The 19,520-nt window shown below is 39.0% G+C and overlaps 1 pseudogene; it reads left to right on the top strand.

Annotated features, from left to right (window-relative positions):
* LOC109226357 lies at window positions 2,638-18,603 on the top strand (annotated as a pseudogene).

Below are 19,520 nucleotides of genomic sequence, written 5' to 3'. Positions count from 1 at the left end.
TGTATTGCACTTTGGGATTTATTATGTTTTCAAAAGGGTTTCTTTAATGTTAACTATTTTTGCCATTATTTTAAAGTTATTTTTATTGTGCTGGGTTATCAAGTTGAGGTTGGCCTAGTTCCAAGATAGGCGCCATCACTATGGTTGATTTTGGGTCGTGACAAGGTGGTACCAGAGCCTAGGTTACATAGGTCCCATGAGTCATGAGCAGGTTTAGCAGAGTCTTATGGATCGGTACAGAGACGTTTGTACTTATCTTCGAGAGGCTGCAGAACTCTTAGGATACTTCACATTTTTTAAATCTTATCGTGCGAATCTGTTGATACTGGTAACTAAACTTCTGTTATTTTATTCTCTCACAGATGGTGAAGACACGTGCTACTGGGCAGGACAGACAGCCACCAGTGCCACTAGTCGAGGCCGCGAGAGGCCGAGGTCACAATAGAGGCTGTGGTAGGGGCAGAGGTGTAGCCCACACAGCAGCTAGGGCAGCACCTGCAGATCCACCAGTTGCCCCAGTTCAAGATCACATCCCAGTTGTAGATGCACCAGCAGGACCAGCTCAGGCACCAGCTATGTCCATCGTGATCCCAGGCCTTCTGGAGGCCTTAGATCCGATTTTGACCGTGTGCACCAGTCTTGCTTGGGCGGTCTCTATTTCTACTGCAGCAGCCACTTCCCAGGCTGGGGGAAGTACTCAGACTCCCGCCGCCCGCACACCAGAGCAGGTGGTGCAGGGACTCCAGACACCTGGGGCACCACCAGCCCAGCCAGTTGCAGCTGCTCAGGATTATGTGGTCCCTGCCATGCCTGATGATGAGCAGTGTAGATTGGAGAGGTTTGGGAGACTTCAACCCCATCTTTCAGCGGTGTAGAGGGAGAGGACGCACATGATTTCTTTGATAAGTGTCAAAGTATTCTCCGTACAGAGGGTATTCTGGAGACTAGTGGGGTCTCGTTCACTACTTTTTAGTTTACTGTAGCTGCCTTTACCTGGTGGGAGGCGTATGAGAGGCGTAGGCCGGTTGGTGCAGCGCCACTACATGGCAGGAGTTCTCTATTCTCTTTATGGAGAAGTATGTGCCCCAGTCTCGCAGAGAGGAGCTGCGTGGGCAGTTCGAGAGGTTGCGTCACGATGACATGACTGTGACACAGTACGAGATGAGATTTTCTGAGTTAGCACGTCATGCTACTTGGTTGGTTCCCACAAATAGGGAGAGGACCAAGAGGTTCATTGATGGCCTCACATTTCAGTTGCGGGTACTTATGACCAGAGAGAAGGTGTCTGGTGCTACCTTTGATGAGGTTGTTGACATTGCTCGGGAGATAGAGTCGGTTCGCAGTCAGGAGCGGGTTGAGAGGGAGGCAAGAGGTCTCGTGGATCAGGTAGCTTTGTTGGTGTTCCTTCTGGAGGTCAGTTTCACCACGGCAGAGGTCGTCCTTACAGGCATGCTCAGACGGCCCGCCCGGTTCATCGTGGTGCATCATGTGGCCATGGTTCTCACAGTTCTCACCAAGGCCACTCATCTCTCAGTGACCTTCCAGCTCAGAGTTCGCCTCATGCACCATTAGCTTAGGGTTCATCTATATCGGGGCCTTCTAGCGGGTACCCCGGTGCTCGGGGCTCCCTTCAGTCCCCACCGCCATTCGCCGGTAGAGGTTGCTTTGAGTTTGGAGATTTGGGTCATATCAAGAGGTACTGTCCCCGCCTTATGGGAGGTTCATCTCAGCAGAGGAGTCAGCCTTCGACTTCAGCACCAGTTACTTCACCGCCCGCCCAGCCAGCTTGGGGTGGAGCTCAGTCGGCTAGGGGTCCCCCTAGAGGGGGAGGTCGATCAGGTGGGGGTCAGGCCCATTTCTATGCACTCCCTGCCAAACTAGATGCCATTGCTTCAAACACAGTGATCACAGGTATTATCTCCGTATGTCATCGAGATGCTTCTGTATTATTTGACCCCGGTTCTACCTATTCATATGTGTCGTCATATTTTTCTCATTATCTGGACATGCCCTGTGAGTCTCTGTTCATGTATCTACGCCGGTGGGCGATACCATTGTTATGGACCGTGTATACCGATCGTGTGTAGTGGCTATTGGGGATTACAGACTAGAGTTGATTTGTTGCTGCTTAGTATGGTTGACTTTGATGTGATATTGGTCATGGATTGGTTTTCTCCGTGTCACGCTATTCTGGACTGTCATGCTAAGATGGTAACGTTGGCTATGACGGGGTTGCCACGGATTGAGTGGCGAGGTTCATTGGATTATATTCCCAGTAGAGTGATTTCATTCTTGAAGGCCCAGCGGATGGTTGGAAAGGGTTGTCTTTCTTATTTGGCCTTTGTGAGGGATGTCTATGCAAAGACTCCTACCATTGATTTTGTCCCGGTGGTGTAGATTTTCCGGATGTGTTTCCTGCAGACCTGTCGGGCATGCCACCGGACAAGGATATTGACTTCGGTATTGATTTGGTGTCGGGCACTTAGCCCATTTTTATTCCACCGTATCGTATGGCACCGACGGAGTTAAAGGAACTGAACGAGCTGCTTCAGGAACTCCTTGATAAGGGGTTTACCTAGTGTGTCACCTTGGGGTGCACCAGTTCTATTCATAAAGAAGAAGGATGGGACTATGAGAATGTGCATTGATTACAAGCAATTGAACAAAGTCACAATCAAGAACAAGTATCCTTTGCCTCGTATTGATGATCTATTTGACCAGCTTCAGGGAGCGAGGGTGTTCTCCAAGATTGATCTACGGTAGGGGTATCACCAGCTGAAGATTAGGGACTCGGATATTCTTAAGACAGCTTTCAGGACCCGATATGGTCATTATGAGTTCCTTATGATGTCTTTTGGACTGACCAACGCCCCAGCAGTGTTCATGCATTTGATGAACAGCGTGTTCCGGCCTTATCTCGATTCATTTGTTATTGTATTCATTGATGATATCTTGGTGTACTCTCCTAGGCAGGAGGAGCACGCCGAGCATTGGAGGGTTCACTACCAAAAAATGGGCCTATTGGAATGAATGTTTTTGTAACGGTTCAGAAACCGTTCCTACAGATCAGTTATTGGAACGGTTCTAACCGTTGCAATATTACATGGGTGATACTAGCACACTTTGGCTACAAAACCGTTGCCATTAGTTAGAAACCGTTCCCATAGGGTTTTCTTTTTTGCAACGCTTATGCTAACCGTGCCAATAAATATATCTGTTGCCACGGATCTTGAAAAAAGTGCAATGGGAACAGATGCTATTTCCCTCCGAAAATTTTGCCCCCCCTGAATTTTCGTAAAACTCGCGCTAGAAGCCCTATTTTTACATAAATTTCTTTTTGTCTTATTTAATTTCTATACCTAATAAAATTAAAAACAACTAAAGGCTATCGAAAGGCCATCCCTCTCAAAAGGGACTTCACCTAGAACGACAACCATCGAAAGGCAGCCATCAACCGCCGACTCTGCCACCATCCCACCGTCAACCTCCGCAGTAGAACCTCCGACTCTGTAACAGCTACGGTCGTCAACAACCACCTCCTTCTACGGCCGTCAACAACAACCACCATCCTGTCGTCAACAAAATCGTTCCAGCTCTTCGACTAGTTTCGAGATTTGGTTTTCTTTTTTCTTCACCCGTAAACTTTATCTCCTCCACCCGAAACAACCACCTCCTTCTATTAATCCAAGCTCCACATTTTCAAATAGTCCCAAAATTTTAGGGTTTTTTATCGACTAAGCTCGACCGCCTCATTTTGTAATTTCTCAATAGTTAAGCCATAATTTGCAGATTCCACTAGTGAGGAAGAAATTACAACTAATAGCTGCGGGATAAATCGCAGTAAGTTTTTTTAATCTCTTTTTAATTTAAATTTTAGATAACCACATTCGATAGTTGTGTTTTTGAATAAAGATTTTAGTATTAATGTTCGTTATTATCCGATTCAGTTGATTTTTATTTTTGGGAGTATTTGAGCGACATAGTGTGATTAAATGGAGATTAAACACACTGGTGCATGTCTTCTTATTGTGCTTGAAATTGTGAATTTCATTGAAATTATGCTTTACTTTGGTATAATTGATAGGTTTTGATTCTATATTTTGTTAGATATGTCACTGTTTGATTCAGTTGTCTTTGTTACAGCTTTAAAGCTGTGAGCTTTTTCTACTGAAGCTTTTAATCTAAGTTAGAGTTCTATTAGGATTTTGTTGTACTATAATTTCTCACTTTTTATTCTTGATATCTATGAGTTCTTAGCATATATGTGACCTTACTTAGCACAGTTTAATATCTTTTCATTATATACTAAAGTCAAAAGGTGAGCAAAAACCTGAGTATGCTTGCTTGTTACAAGTAGACATCCATGTCCCTTACTTTGCTACGCTAATGATTTTTCTCATGGTTAGCAACCATAAGCCAGAAACTAAAAGATATAGTTTCTCATTGAAGCTGTTGCAGGCTAATGATAAGTTACAATGCTGTCCTAATAAGTCGTGTTAACTGGAAAATGGTAAGGGCTTTCAATCGTGAAACCTTTTCTGATATAAGTATGCTTGTTCGGTTGTTGAGGCCCGTCCCTTCTCCAACGTCCTCTTCTAGTTCAGTTGTCCAAGTCTTCAAGTGTGAAACCAGGTCTTTAGAATTATAAATACCGTTTTCTTCCTGCACCAGATAACTGTGTGTCGTTCTGTTTAATCTGATGCCTATATCTTTGGTCTTCAATGAAGGTGTTGGAACAAATAAGTGATCAAGTCTCCAGTCTTCTTTAAAGGTATGGAATTATGTTGCATGGTTGTGTCGCTATATAACTAATGTGTGATCCTCTGGAATTAGAAGATTGCTTGTTATGTGACTATTAGGGGTGAGAAGGGCAATTCATCTTTGGCACCTAATGACCAGTAAGATACTCCTCCATCTTATTTTGCTTAGGAAATCAAATAAGATGTCGTATGTCTAAGTTTAATTTCTGTCTTGATGGGATTGCTTACTTTGCAGATGATTCCAACATATACTCAATAGATGTCTTTTGAACAAATGCGGCAGATCAGGTAGTCTATTTGTTCGTTTTACATTTATCTTTGTATGCTAGCTATCTTTCTTTTATTTATTTTATTGGTGATTAGCTAATCCTGTGTTTTGAATTGTGATATATTCAGCAATTCTTGCAGCAGATTATGTATTATGTCGTTACAGAACATTGAGCTTCTCAATTCTATTAGTGTTTGCCAAATCTCTTTTCCTTTGATTCTTGTGAAGTTGTTATTATTTGATTTTAGCAGTTATGCAATATTGACACTTCCGATTTTGCTGCTACATCAACTAATGCTGGTACTAGACATAATAAAAAGATCAAGTTTTATTCTCAGCCAACGCCAAGAAATACTGCATTTCCTGAGGCTCCTGCTATTGGGAAACTTCCCAGCTATTCAGACTTTCCATCAATGAATCCCAAGAGTATTAAGCAAAGGGATCCAAGGTTCAACTCTTTCAAAACATGGTCTGGTAAACTTGAGAGACAATTAACAAATTTGTGTGGAAAGAACCTGGAAGCACAGCAAGAGTCGAATACTGCAGAGAGAGAAAATATCCCTGTACATCGATACTTTGATGCGTTGGAGGGACCAGAATTGGACACTCTACGGGTAAGCTTTTCTCCTTGGTTTCACCCACCCATTTTAGTGGTCTGCTGAAATTTGCTTCAGATGTAGATATCTTTAAAGATTACTAGCATGTGAGATCATGAATGTATCAATGCATTTGCAGTTTTGATCTTTTATGTAACCACTGCTAAAGAAAATGAAAAAAAATAAAAAGCATTTTGAGGGTCTGTTACATGCCGTATTGATTTTGTGCACCCGTTAGTATATAACGTTCATCACTTGGTTGAACCAATGCAAAGGATGAGCTTATCCTCGGCTATAAATAGTTTATTTTGTCATGGTATGTTTCTTCATCTAAAGTAAGAGCAAATCCATGTATCTCTATGTCTTTTTTGGTTTTAAAGCCAAGAAGTTACATGCCTAAAATGGAACTTGAGTTCATAGTGCTTAAAAGATACTAAATTTTGTTGCACTGATGCTTTTGAGATACACATTTATGCACTTCTACACATGAGATGTCTTTTCTTTCTTTCCGTTTTAGTACGAAAACACAAATATTCTGAATCGAGATGGTAATGTTGGTAACACATGTTTCTTTCCTGTACAGGCTTCTGAGCAAAGTATTCTTCCAGAGGACAAGAAATGGCCATTTCTTCTTCGATTCCCTATTTCTTCCTTTGGTATCTGTCTTGGTGTTAGTAGCCAAGCTATTATGAGGAAAGCTCTGGCCACTTCTCCCTCAACAAAATTCCTCCACGTAAGCTTGGAAATATTTCAGATAACAATTGTACATACAAAGACAAAGAATCAGCTAGTAAAGCAAGGGAAATAGTTACTTGCATTCAGTCCAAGTCTTACACGGTGCAGAAGGACCAGCTTCCAATGCTACGCGGGGTGGCAGAGTGGGAAATTCCATGGGAAGATCTCCATGTGGGTGAACGTATTGGTATTGGTAAGACTAAGTTCTTTAAGTTCATTTTCTGTGATTGTACATGGAGGGGCAGTGCAACCTTGGGAAAATGTCTCTGTGGCTATACTTAAAATCAAATTTAAGCTTACACCTTTTGCCTTTCTGTAGTAGACATATGAACAGCTATATTGTTTTAAAATGATTGAAGAAAAATGGCAGACGGAATAGTTTTGTATGTTATTCTTAAAACTATGTAGCTGACAGTTCATATGCAGTTACCAAATGATGCAAGGTTTACTGTTATTCTTTATTACCTTTAATAAAAATAAAACTGTGTACATAGTAATGTGTGCTCAGCTACTTAGTATGTTTTCAGATAATAGAGCAACATCATATTTTTATGCTCTGTAAAAAGCCATTTCTATTGATGTTGTTAAACTTGTTCATAAACAAAAAAGTCAGTCATTTTCTTTTGTCCTAGTTTATGTGTTTTCAGGCTTATTCATTTTAGAATTTCCTAGATTGAGAGTATTTATGTTAATAGGTCATATGTGAATTTATATGAATAATAAGGTGTAAAATAGACGTATTTAGATGATTTTGTTAGGTTAGGTACTTGTCAAAACTGTCTTCTGTGTTAGTTTAACTGCTTTTATTCTTTTGGCAAATTGTAACTTGTACGTTGGGTTAGGGTGAATTGGCAGTTGATAAGATCTTTTATTTTATGTATGTGCTATTAGTTACTTAGCCAACTCTTGGGGCTTTGGATCTCCTTCATCTAATTGATTAGAGCTGAATGCATTACCTTTCTTAACATGATTAATACACTACTGTCATTCCAAATTCAGTTCATATTTGGACCAATTTCTGGAAACAGAATGGTGTTATATATGTCAATGCCTTTTCAATATCATATTACCAAAAGTTATCATAGTATCCCTTTTTTTGTATTATGAACAATTCTATAAGTATACTTTGTTGTCACTGGCCACTCCCATTTAACTATCACAACTTCATTGACAGGGCAAAATTTTGGGTGAGTGCCTTCAGTAATATTGTTTGAGTAGGGACTTTTAGTACTTTGCTACAGATTTCCCCCTTCCCTCACCTATGAGGATTGAAGTCCTTTTATTTTCTTACTTTTTGGAAGCAGATTATTTGTTTCTGCAGTTTACCATGTAAATTAGTTATTTGTCTCTGACTAAAATGAATGTGAAAAACTGAATATCTGTAAGATGGAATGCTCAACATAATAACACTGAGGTGACTTTTCAGGGTCATTTGGCGAGGTATACCGTGCAGAATGGAATGGCACAGTAAGTCTTATTTCTGATTTATATATCTATCGTCTACCCTGAGTAGAATAAGAACCATAGTGCATCAGCTTTATTTGACAAGTCCCTTTTCTGTATGTTCCATTTTCCTAAGAAAGCAGAATGAATTTGTCTTTTTCTTGGATCAGTTTTCTAATTTTCAGGTATGAGAAATTTGCCTTTGTCCTGAAAAGCTCTCTTATTCCTCTTCACCTTTGGCTTAATGTGAAATGCTTGTCTCATTTGTTAACTTCAGGTTTTCATTGGCGTGGTGGGCGTATACTTTCCCCATGACAGGAGCTGCTATTGCCACTGTCAGGTACTCTACTGCCGTTACCAACACAGCGACAAAGTGTCTAGCATACTACTAGAAATCCGGAAAAAAACGACCACAAAAAGCGACCAGTGTTGGTCGCTTATTGGCCAAAAAGCGACCAAACGTGCCTGGTCGATATTAAGCTGGTCCCTTTACCTTAGGGACCAAAGTTGGTCGCTAATTAGCGACCAACTTTGGTCTCTCAAGTCAAAGGACCAAATATTCCGGTAAAGACACTGGCGACCAACTTTGGTCGCTATATTATTTTAATATTATAAATTTTGCGAACTCATTTGTGTAAATTTCGTTTTTTTTATATATTATTAATTATAAAGTAGCGACCAACTTTGGTCTGTATACGATATTATTTTTAAAATCTGGAAAATTGCGACCAAAGTTGGTCGCTATACTATAAATTTTTTAAATATTTTTTTAAATAAGCGACCAATGTTGGTCGCTAAATACATGAATTAATTTTTTTATTTATTAATAAGCGACCAACCCTGGTCGCCATATTTCCAGAAATTGTTAATTTTCTCGTAAATAGCGACCAATCTTGGTCGCTTTTTGAAAAATCTGGGTTAAATAGCGACCAACCTTGGTCGCTATTTCACAGAAAATTGTTTTTTTAATAGAAATGCGACCAAATAGCAACCAAAGTTGGTCGCTTTTCTTGGTATATTGCTGGCAGGAACTGCCTCTTTTAGAAGCTACACCACCTGCCAGCTTACCAGAATTCCTAAATAGGCAAATATGCCAACAACAACAACAACAACAACAACAATAATTATAACGAACAAAGTATAAAGTTCAATAGAACTTTATACTTTAAGCTAATTAGCAAACTAATAAGTTAAATGTTATTACAGAACCATTCGAAAACCAATTGTATTTGTCTAGCATAAACTAATAAGTTCAAAGATTGTTCTCTACATCATTATCATCACCGTCTGATGAACTTTCTTCATCAAGACGGTATCTAGAATGGGCTATTTGTCGATGATGGGAAGAATGACCACGGGGAGGACGGGAGGAATGAGCACGGGGAAGGCGAGCCTCTGGCGATGACTCACGAGACCGGGGAATTGGAAAATTGCCAGAAGCTAGGAGAGTTTTGATCTGCTCTTGCATGCCCTTGCACTGAGCTTGCATGCCAGAGTACTGCATATCTCTAAGCCTTTCTCTTTTTGGCGGCTTCTAGCTCGGATGTGAGCTTTGTCACAGTCTCCCGCATAGAGGAGAGGCTCTCCCCATCAAGTTGCTCGGCTTGGGAGGAAGTCCCTATTCCTTGCATTCCACACTTATAGCGATGGAATTTCTTATTAGGAAGCCTGTATACCTTTCCCCCTTTTGGACCGCCAGCAGCCTGCGTCCACATTCTCTCAGCGTCCTCGTCCGATAGTTGGATTGGCGCGCCGGACTCATTAGGTGGCTGACTGCGTATGAATTGCTCCACTTCAGCTGTGAAGCGACCCTATAAGAAAAATAATATGTGAATTACTATTTCCAAATTTATATAAAAGTAAATCAAAATTCTTAATGAAAAGTGAACTTACATGTACAGTCGAGGCTCGGCCCTCGACCCACCTTTCTTGGTCAGTCTCTTTCTTCTTCTTCACAATATGAGTCTCCTTGAAGAGCTCATCTTGGTTCATCGGACGCCCCAACTTTATTTCCTGAAAACTCATAAATTTTAGTTAATAAACAGAATACATATGCTAAGAAAATTAAAATAAATTAAGCAATTACGTACCATTCTTCGTTTTATAGTCCCTAGGCTGACCACACCTCCAGTGTGCAAGGATCCTCCCTTCTCAGATGCCCGGGCTTTCTTTCCTTTTTCGCTCTTCTCTAAGAACTCTACTGTAAGCCATTGCCTTTGCAAATAATTCCATAAATCCTGAAGCATCCAGCCAGGCTTCTGGTTCAACTGCCTAGCTTTGGAGAAACAATGGGACAACCGCTTTCGAGCTTTGAGATGGAAGTTTGCAGCCACTTCCGCGCTATAGCGGTGTTCCCATACACACTTGCTCTGTATTTAAAAAGTCAAGAAATATATATTTAGATGGAAATATCATAAAAGCTATATTCGATATATTATACTTAGCTTTTATTAGCTAATAATTATTCAAAAGTTAAGTGCATTAACTGCTTATAATATAATATTAGCTAAAAGCTAATAAATGATTATACTGCTTAAAAGAATATTTATACCTTAAATTGATTGAAGATTGCCTCCTTGAGAGCGAATGGGAATTCACTCCAAGTCGCATAAGGACCATCATAAAGCTTTCTAGTGGCTTTGGTGATGATCCTTGTAGTAACATTACTAGGGATGAACCTGCAATTTTATTAAAAAAATACATTAATATCTTAGTAAAACTGTACTAAACAAAAAAAGTTAAAATAACAAATAATTCTTGCTCGTCACCCTCAGGGACTATGATGATCCTGCCATATTCATCATAATGCACCTTATCGTCATGAGCAGCATCATTGTCCGAAGCATGTACATCGGAGGCATGTGTGGAAGTTGTAGGGGGGTCAGAGCTAGTATCTCGCAGGTGAAGGCCTACAGTAGATGGAGTCCCAGATGAAGATGGATGCGAGCCCTGTGAGTGCGACATAGCTGTATGGGCCGCAAGTGGATGAGACACAAATAGCTGTGACCCGAGTGGCTGTGACACGGATGGCTATGATCCATGTGGATGTAACATGGATCGATGTGTCCATGAGCTGCTGATGGATGCAATCTATATGGATGTGAGACAGGTGGACTGTATGTAGGTCGTACAGTCCTATGACCCTGTGAAGAAAGACCCGGCGTCTACACGAAGGTGTAGGGCTGGACATGCGCTGGCAGCTCATAATAGCCCTGGGGTGGAGGCGCAGGCACAGGTAGGCACATGCATCTATGAAGAGAGTACCTTTTACCTTCTCCTCTTTTGTTTCCTAGGCTTTTCTCTACCCCGAGAACCAGTAGGATCACTGTTACCTCGACCCTTGCCTGACATCTGCATGACATAATACAAAGTTAGATTGAAACATATAAAGAAACTAGCTATAACATGAGTTATTAAAGAAACCAACTTTTTAAAGCTGATCGACGTATAGTTCCTCGTCCGAGAATTCTTCTTCCTCACTAGTTTGAGCTTCATCAGTTGATTCTTCTTCCTCGTTTTCTATAATTCTTACTTCATCCATATCAACTTCTTCCAATATGTGTTCAGGATGTTCCAAATCATTTTCTAAAACTTCGTCCACTATTTGGTGAACACTAGAGATATCGTTTTGATATGCAACATCTAACACATTCTCGACTTCTACCCTACCCACAGGCTTAGTTTTTATTACAACCCACCAATCAGCCTTATTCCGCCGCAATGGATAAGGAGCATAATACACTTGCCTAACATTATGTGCAATTATGAAAGGATCATAGCGATCATACTCCCTCGTATGATTAACCTCAATTATGTTGTATTGATTGTGTACTCTTGTACCTCTTGTTGGATGTGGGGTCAAACCACTTGCATCTAAAGAGTATCAATTTCTTATTTGGCCAACCTGTATATTCTAGTTCTATTATTTCTTTGAGCACGCCATACTAATCAATATCTCCATCTTGGTTGCCATGACCACCTTGAACCCACACCCCACTGTTTTTGCTATTTTTATTTTTAGAGCAATCCTCTGTATGAAACTTATAACCATTCACAACGTACTTAGACATGGTTGTGACCTCAACCCCAGGTCCCCAAGATACATCTTTCAAAAATTGATTTACACCATTATTTGGATCATTTACCTACAAATCGTTAAATAAATTCATAAGTTATCATAACTTCCAACATTGTTTACCTACATAGTGTTAGAGTATTTTAAGGAGAAACTTACAAATTGTTTGTACCACGTATCAAATCTCGTATATACAGCATCATGGCCAAATTGACCCACAAAGTGACTGTGACACATCAAATATTTCTAGTAGTTGCATTGAGATGTAATCACAGTAATTTTTAGATTTTGATAACTACTAAATCAATACTTACTTTAGATATGGTACAACTTCAGGACAATTTAGCAACACGTGAAGTGTAGCTGACTTGTACTCCATATCACTCAAACTTCTCTTTGTAACATCCTTAGAACATCGGCCTGGTTGATTGAATATGGACATAGGCGGATATAATGGATCATTCCTAAGGTCGACCGTGTGCCTGTTGGGCCTATTCCTAGCACATGCCACATTACTCTCAAAATAATAAGAACAAAAATGGGCAGTTTCCTTCGCAAGATAAGCTTCGCATATAGATCCTTCAATCCTATTCCTCTGCTTAACAAATTGTTTGCATTTGCCAATTGTCCTACATAATTTCAGGTTAGCGAAGAAAATTTGTTTAAATTAAAACAGAAAATTACATCAAACCTAAAATATTACCTCTCAAAGGGATACATCCATCTGTATTGAACAGGCCCTCCAAGTCGTGCCTCGTGTACAAAGTGGATTGGAAGGTGTTCCATCACATCAAAAAACCCAGATGGAAATATCTTTTCCATCTTAGTAGAAGTTACACGAATGTTTTGATCCATCCGTTGTAGGTTTTCTTCCCTTAATGTGGAAGAACACAAGTCTTTGAAAAACAAACTAATCTCTGTGATGGGTTCCCAGATTCGTTCAAGCAAACCAGAAAATGCAATAGGCACTAAGGTCTCCATGAAAACATGACAATCATGACTTTTCAAATGGCTCAACTTCCCTACCTCCATATCAACTTTTTTCCCAAAATTCGACGCATAACCCTCAGGCATCTTCAACTTCGTTACCCAATCACAAATCTGCCGTATTTCCTCCAAAGTGAATGTGTAACTTGCTTTGGGCTTGAACACCTTACCATTGTTTGCTGTCTGCAAGTATAATTCAGGCCGCCTGCAATATTCTTGTAAGTCCATTCTAGCCTTCACATTATCCTTTGTCTTATCTTTAACATCCATCACTGTGTTGAACAAATTGTCAAAATAGTTTTTCTCAATATGCATGACATCAAGGTTGTGACGGAGAAGATTATCCTTCAAATACGGCAACTCCCAAAATATACTCTGTTTCGTCCAATTATGAGTAACACCGTATCCGGGGAATCTATAAGGTGGAACTTCAGTAACTTTACTGAAGTTCTGGACCCTCTCCCAAATTTCCTCACCTGAAAGTATCAGAGGTGGGAAATCACATTCGAATTTATTCCTTTTGAATGCATTTTTCATCCTTCTAAACTCATGATCAGGAGGCAAGAATTGACGATGACAATCAAACCATGATTGCTTTCGGCCATATTTCAAAGTGAACGCTTTACTATTTTCCATGCAGTAAGGACAAGCTAGCTTACCAGCAGTCATCCACCCAGACAACATTCCATACGTAGGAAAATCATTAATTGTCCACATTAAATTAGCACGCAAAATGAAATTCTGCTTGGTTGATATGTCATATATTTCAACACCATCGTACCACAATTGTTTTAGCTCATCAATCAAACTTTTCGGATTACGTGGACTGGGGATAATACAATTTAAGAACATGTATGGACTAGTCATGCACAACTCGGGTGGTAGATTATAAGGTGTAAGAAAGACAGGCCAACATGAATATGGTGTGGCAGATACAGAAAAAGGCGTGAAGCCATCCGCACACAGACCTAATCGAACATTCCTTGGTTCACTAGCAAAATCTGGATATGTCCTATCAAAGTGCTTCTAAGCTTCTCCATCTGAAGGATGACACATAGCACCAGGTGGTCTTCTATTTTCAAAGTGCCATCTCATATGAGGAGTAGAACTCATCGACGCATATAACCTCTTTAACCTAGGTATAAGAGGTAAATAATGCATCGACTTGATAGCGATCATATTCCCACTGGAAAGCCTCTTGAAACGAGGCTTTCCGCAAAATTTACAACTGTCCAAACCTGCATCATCTTTATAATATAACATGCAACCATCTTTACAACAATCAATTCTTAATGACGAAAGTCCTAACTTAGAAACTAATCTCTTTGCCTTGTAGAAATCACCAGGTAATTCGATATCAGGGCCAACTAGTTCACGCATAAGGTCAATGAAGGAGTCCATGGCTCCTTGAGAAATATTCCAATCAGATTTCATACTTAAATCTAACTGCAACAGACAACTCAGAGTGCGAACTTCCGTTACGTAGTGGACGACTAGCTTCCTCTAAAGCTTCATAAAAACGTTTTGCGTCATCATTAGGAGTTTGTTCAACATTTTCGTTGGACTCAAACCCAAAGTGCATCCCAAAAGCATCCGCAACCATATCATGAATTCTAGAATCACGATTTGTATTCTCCACCGACCTACTACTTTCACCCACAACCATGGTATGAAATATCCCATGGCTACCATCGATCTCTCCATGACAAGTCCACACAAAGTAATTCGCTATAAACCCCTTACTATAAAGATGAACCTTAACTTCCTCCGATTTTTCAAACTTCATACAGTCGCACCTAATACAAGGGCACCTAATTACTCCTTCATTTATGCATGGCGGAAGTGACATTGCGTGTCTAATAAATTCATCAACCCCTTCTACAAAATCCTTCCGCAATCCCCGCCGATTAGGATGATTTTCGTTGTACATCCAAGTACGATGTTCCATCTATATAAATAAAGCAAGAACAAATTAATTTAGATATAATGTATTCTTATTTAGGACAATGTATTTACAAGTACTCTTATTTAGGTATTGCTAATGTACGAAATGTTTCTTTTCACAATTTAACTCAATATAAATTAATACAAGAACTAAAAGATCATAATTTCTACCTTAATTTCATAAATCTAATGTAGTTCAAACCAAAAACCCTAATACTAAATAAACAAAAATTCTGAAAAATTACATAAAATTATATAGCAAAAATTAAAAATTAAAAAGCTAAGAAGGTAGATTACTAACCTTGGTAGATTAAAAGGAGGATTAAAACAGTGGTGGAAAGGGGCGGGAGACAGCAGCTCCGGCGACAGTGGTAGCGGCGGCTCCGGCGACACTGGTAGCGGCAACAGTGGTAGCGGCGATAGTGGTAGCGGCGGTAGCAGCTCCGGCGACAGTGTCAAGGGGTGGGGGGATTGATTTGTGTAAGGGAATATGTGGAGAGAGAGTTTGGAAAATTTTTTGGTAAGAAAATAACATTTTGGTAGGGCAACCCGATTTTGACTCTGGATTAAAACATAGCGACCAACTTTGGTCGCTATTCTTGGTAGCAAATAGGTATTGACTAATTTGACCAACATAGCGACCAAACTTGGTCGCCATTTTTTGACCGTTTGACCAAAATGGCGACCAAAGTTGGTCGCCATATATAAAGCAAAAAAAATTATTTTAAGGATTTATTTAAAAAAAATTTAGGATTTTAATTCATTTTAAACTAAGTGTGTGTGTGTACATATATATATACAAGGAAATTAAAAAAATATTTTATTAAATGGTACCAGTCTTGAAGATCGTAGAGAAAGGAACAGGTTGATAACAGATACAAGGAAATAACAGCCCGGATGTACTCATCATAAGTGGAGCGCTTACTTAATTGTGTGTATCATAGACAATGTATCCACGATATCTGTCATAGAAACAAAACAAATAAGATTGTCAGTTATATTTATAAAGATAAACCAAGTGCATAGTANTTATTTTAAGTTTAATTTAAAAATAAATTTAGGATTTTAATTCATTTTAAACTAAGTGTATAGTATATATATATATATATACACACTAAGTGTATAGTGTATACTATATATATACTAAGTGTATAGTATATACATGTAGATATAGTATATTCGATATAATATTACCTAATACGCTTATACTTAGTGCATAGTACAGCGTAAGTATATATATAAGCCATATTCGATATAATATTACCTAATACATTTATACTTAGCGCATAGTATAACGTAAGTATATACATTATATATATATATATATATATATATATATATATATAAGCTATATTCGATATAACATTACCTAATACACTTATACTTAGTGCATAGTATAGCGTAAGTAATATATATATAGACACACACGTACGCTTCGTAGTACTATTCATCCCTTGTATTAAAAAAGTGTTAACGGCTAACATTTATATTATTTATTTAGTAAATACAAAAGTGATTTTCAATTTTGACCAATGTTGACCTAAATAGCGACCAACTTTGATCGCTAAACATACATAATTTTAAATTAGCGACCCAAGTTGGACGCTAAACTTAAATCAGATTTACTTATCTTTTTTATTATATTTAAAATATTAACCGGGTCCCAGATTAGCGATCAAAGTTGGTCAATACTCTATGAGCGACGAACATTGGTCGCTAAAGTTGAATTATATTTATTTATATTTTATAATTTTTTTAAACAAAATAATAATTATTAAAATTTTATAGCTAGGTCCCAAATTAGCGACCAAAGTTGGTCTCAACCTGTTTTCTCTTTATATGGCGACCAACTTTGGTCGCTAATTTTAAATTTTATTTATTTATATTTTGTTATTTTTTAAAAATAATATTATAATTATTAAAATTTAATAAGTGGGTCCCATGAAGCGACCAACATTGGTCGCTAATCTGAGTAATTCTTTGACCAAGCAAGTCTGACCAGTCCGGTCAATAGTTTGACAAACTTTTTGACCAAGTTGCGACCAACGTTGGTCGCTAATTTATTTAAAATTATTATTTTATTATTTTCACCAGTTTAGCGACCAACTTTGGTCGCGTTTCTTGGCAGACCAACTTTGGTCGCTAAATTTTGGTCGCTTTATGCAGGAATTCTAGTTGTGGCAGTCATACTTTGCTCTTTTGCTACACTAACAGTAACAGCACTGCTTGTGACAACTATCTTCTATGCCTTTGTTCTGAGAGACCTCTTCCCAAATGATATTTCAATTGCAATTAGTGAAAGAAGGCAAAAAATAACTGGATTATGGCATCTCAGAAGATTTGGCAGCTCAGATGCCAATGATAATGAGCAATATCTTAAATTTATAAATTCTTCAGAAGGAAAAGACATTGAGGCTTCTCTTACACATCCAAACTCTAGTACCATAGAGTTGAGCACCTCTGCCCCCAAATGAAGTCCGTCAACAATGATGTATGCAGTTCCACGACCTTTTTGTTCCTGAAACTTTTCGTAAAATTCTTTTAAGTTTTTCCTGCCTATATAATTTTCTTAATCTGGCATATGTTGTGATATGAAATCAAGAATTAGCTAGTGGTCACAAAACCAAAATTGTGCAAACTGACTTTTTTTCCTTTTAAATCCTATAATGGGATTAATTTGATATGTTGTTCTTTTTTAGTAGCTTGCATGTACATTTAATGTCCAAATTTGGGTCTAGGTAATGTGTTTCTGTAGAAGAGCTTGGCTCATGACTAGCATCTTGTATGTCCATTATTTTTTTTCTTTTTTGATCAATTTATTTAGTCTAGGCATTCTAGATGAAAGGTAATGACTTTATTTATCCTCTTTTGTAGGTGGAGTAGATCAAGAAATATAAGATGAAGGCAATGAAGATCTAGACCTTAAGATGAATTTTGAATTGCTATAGATGAATGTTCTAGGAATCTTTCGTTGTCAACATTTTGAAACTTACTATCTTGAAATGTATTAAACTTATGCACTTGGGGTAGAACATTTACTTTTATGGATATTACTAGTCTATTGGACGAGTTATATTATTAATAATTTTATTTTGTGATTTATTAAAATTTTAGTGTTACTATATATATATATATATATATATATATATATATATATATATATATATATATATATATATATATATATATACACACACACAATAGGAGCTATATTTCTGTTTTATATGAACTGTTACAATAGCCTACCATAACTGTTGCAATAGGACACAAATGGCGTTCCATTAGAATGTAAACCGTTCCAATAGATCCAGTAAACCGTTCCAAAATGCCCTCTAAACCGTTCCAATAGGTATTTAAAATCGTAGTGATACAAAAACAACCGATACAATAGCTTAAAGACACCGTTGTTATATCCATAAATAACCGTAACAATAGCTTACGGAAGTGTTGCATTAGATAATATGGTAACGGATGTGAGCCGTTGCATACACATTATAGTAACGGCTTTAAACCGTCCCAATTGGAAGGGATAATCGTTCCAATAGAGAAAGGAAAATCGTTGCGATAGACGTCTCTATAGCAACGGATATGAAAACCGTTCCAAGAACCGTTCCTATAGCTCTATTGGCACGCGAGCAGATGTGACGGTCTGTAAACCGTTCCAATATCTCTACGGCAACGGTTTATCTACCGACTGGAACGGTTTTCCATGCGTTACCATAGACCAATTTTTCAGTAGTGGTTGTATTGCAGCGGCTGAGGGAGGAGAAGCTTTATGCCAAGTTCTCCAAGTGCGAGTTTTGGCTCAGTTTAGTGGCGTTCTTGGGACACATGGTGTCCAGTGAGGGTATTCAGGTAGATCCGAAGAAGATAGAGGCGGTTCAGAGTTGGCCCAAACCGTCCTCAGCCACAGAGATTCGGAGCTTTCTTGGTTTGGCTGGTTATTACCGTCGGTTCGTTCAGGGTTTCTCTTCTATTGCATCGCTCTTCACCAAATTGACCCAAAAGGGTGCTCCTTTCAGGTGGTCGGATGAGTGTGAGGCGAGCTTTCAGAAGCTCAAGATTGCCTTGACCACAACTCCAGTGTTAGTTCTGCCATCAGCTTCTGGTTCTTATACAGTATATTGTGATGCTTTCGGGTCGGTATTGGGTGTGTTTTGATGCAGGAGGGTAGAGTGATTGCTTATGCTTTGCGTCAGCTGAAGCCCCATGAGAAAAACTACCCCGTTCATGATTTGGAACTAACTGCAAGATTTGGAGGCACTATCTCTGTGGTGTGTCTTGTGAGGTATTTATTGATCATCGTAGCCTCCATCACTTGTTCAAGCAGAAGGATCTCAATTTGAGGCAGCGGAGATGGTTCGAGCTGCTAAAGGGCTATGATATTACCATTTTGTACCATCCGGGAAAGGCCAATGTGGTGGCCGATGCCTTGAGTAGAAAGGCAGTGAGTATGGGTAGTCTTGCATTCCTTCCTATTAGTGAGAGACCCCTTGCAGTTGTTGTTCAGGCTTTGGTCAACCAGTTCGTGAGATTGGATATTTCGGAGCCCAGTCGGGTCCTAGCGTTTGTGGTTTCTCGGTCTTCCTTATTCGATCGGATCAGAGAGCGCCAGTATGATGATCCTCATTTGGTTGTCCTCAAGGACGGGGTTCAGCATGGTGATTCCAGAGACGTGACTATTGGTGATGATGGGGTATTAAGGATGTAGT

This window comes from Nicotiana attenuata, chromosome 5, assembly GCF_001879085.1.
Source record: "Nicotiana attenuata strain UT chromosome 5, NIATTr2, whole genome shotgun sequence".
In the NCBI taxonomy this organism is placed as follows: domain Eukaryota; kingdom Viridiplantae; phylum Streptophyta; class Magnoliopsida; order Solanales; family Solanaceae; genus Nicotiana; species Nicotiana attenuata.
The sequence above is the reverse complement of the archived record's forward strand: the minus strand, read 5'-3'. Positions and strand labels throughout refer to the sequence as shown.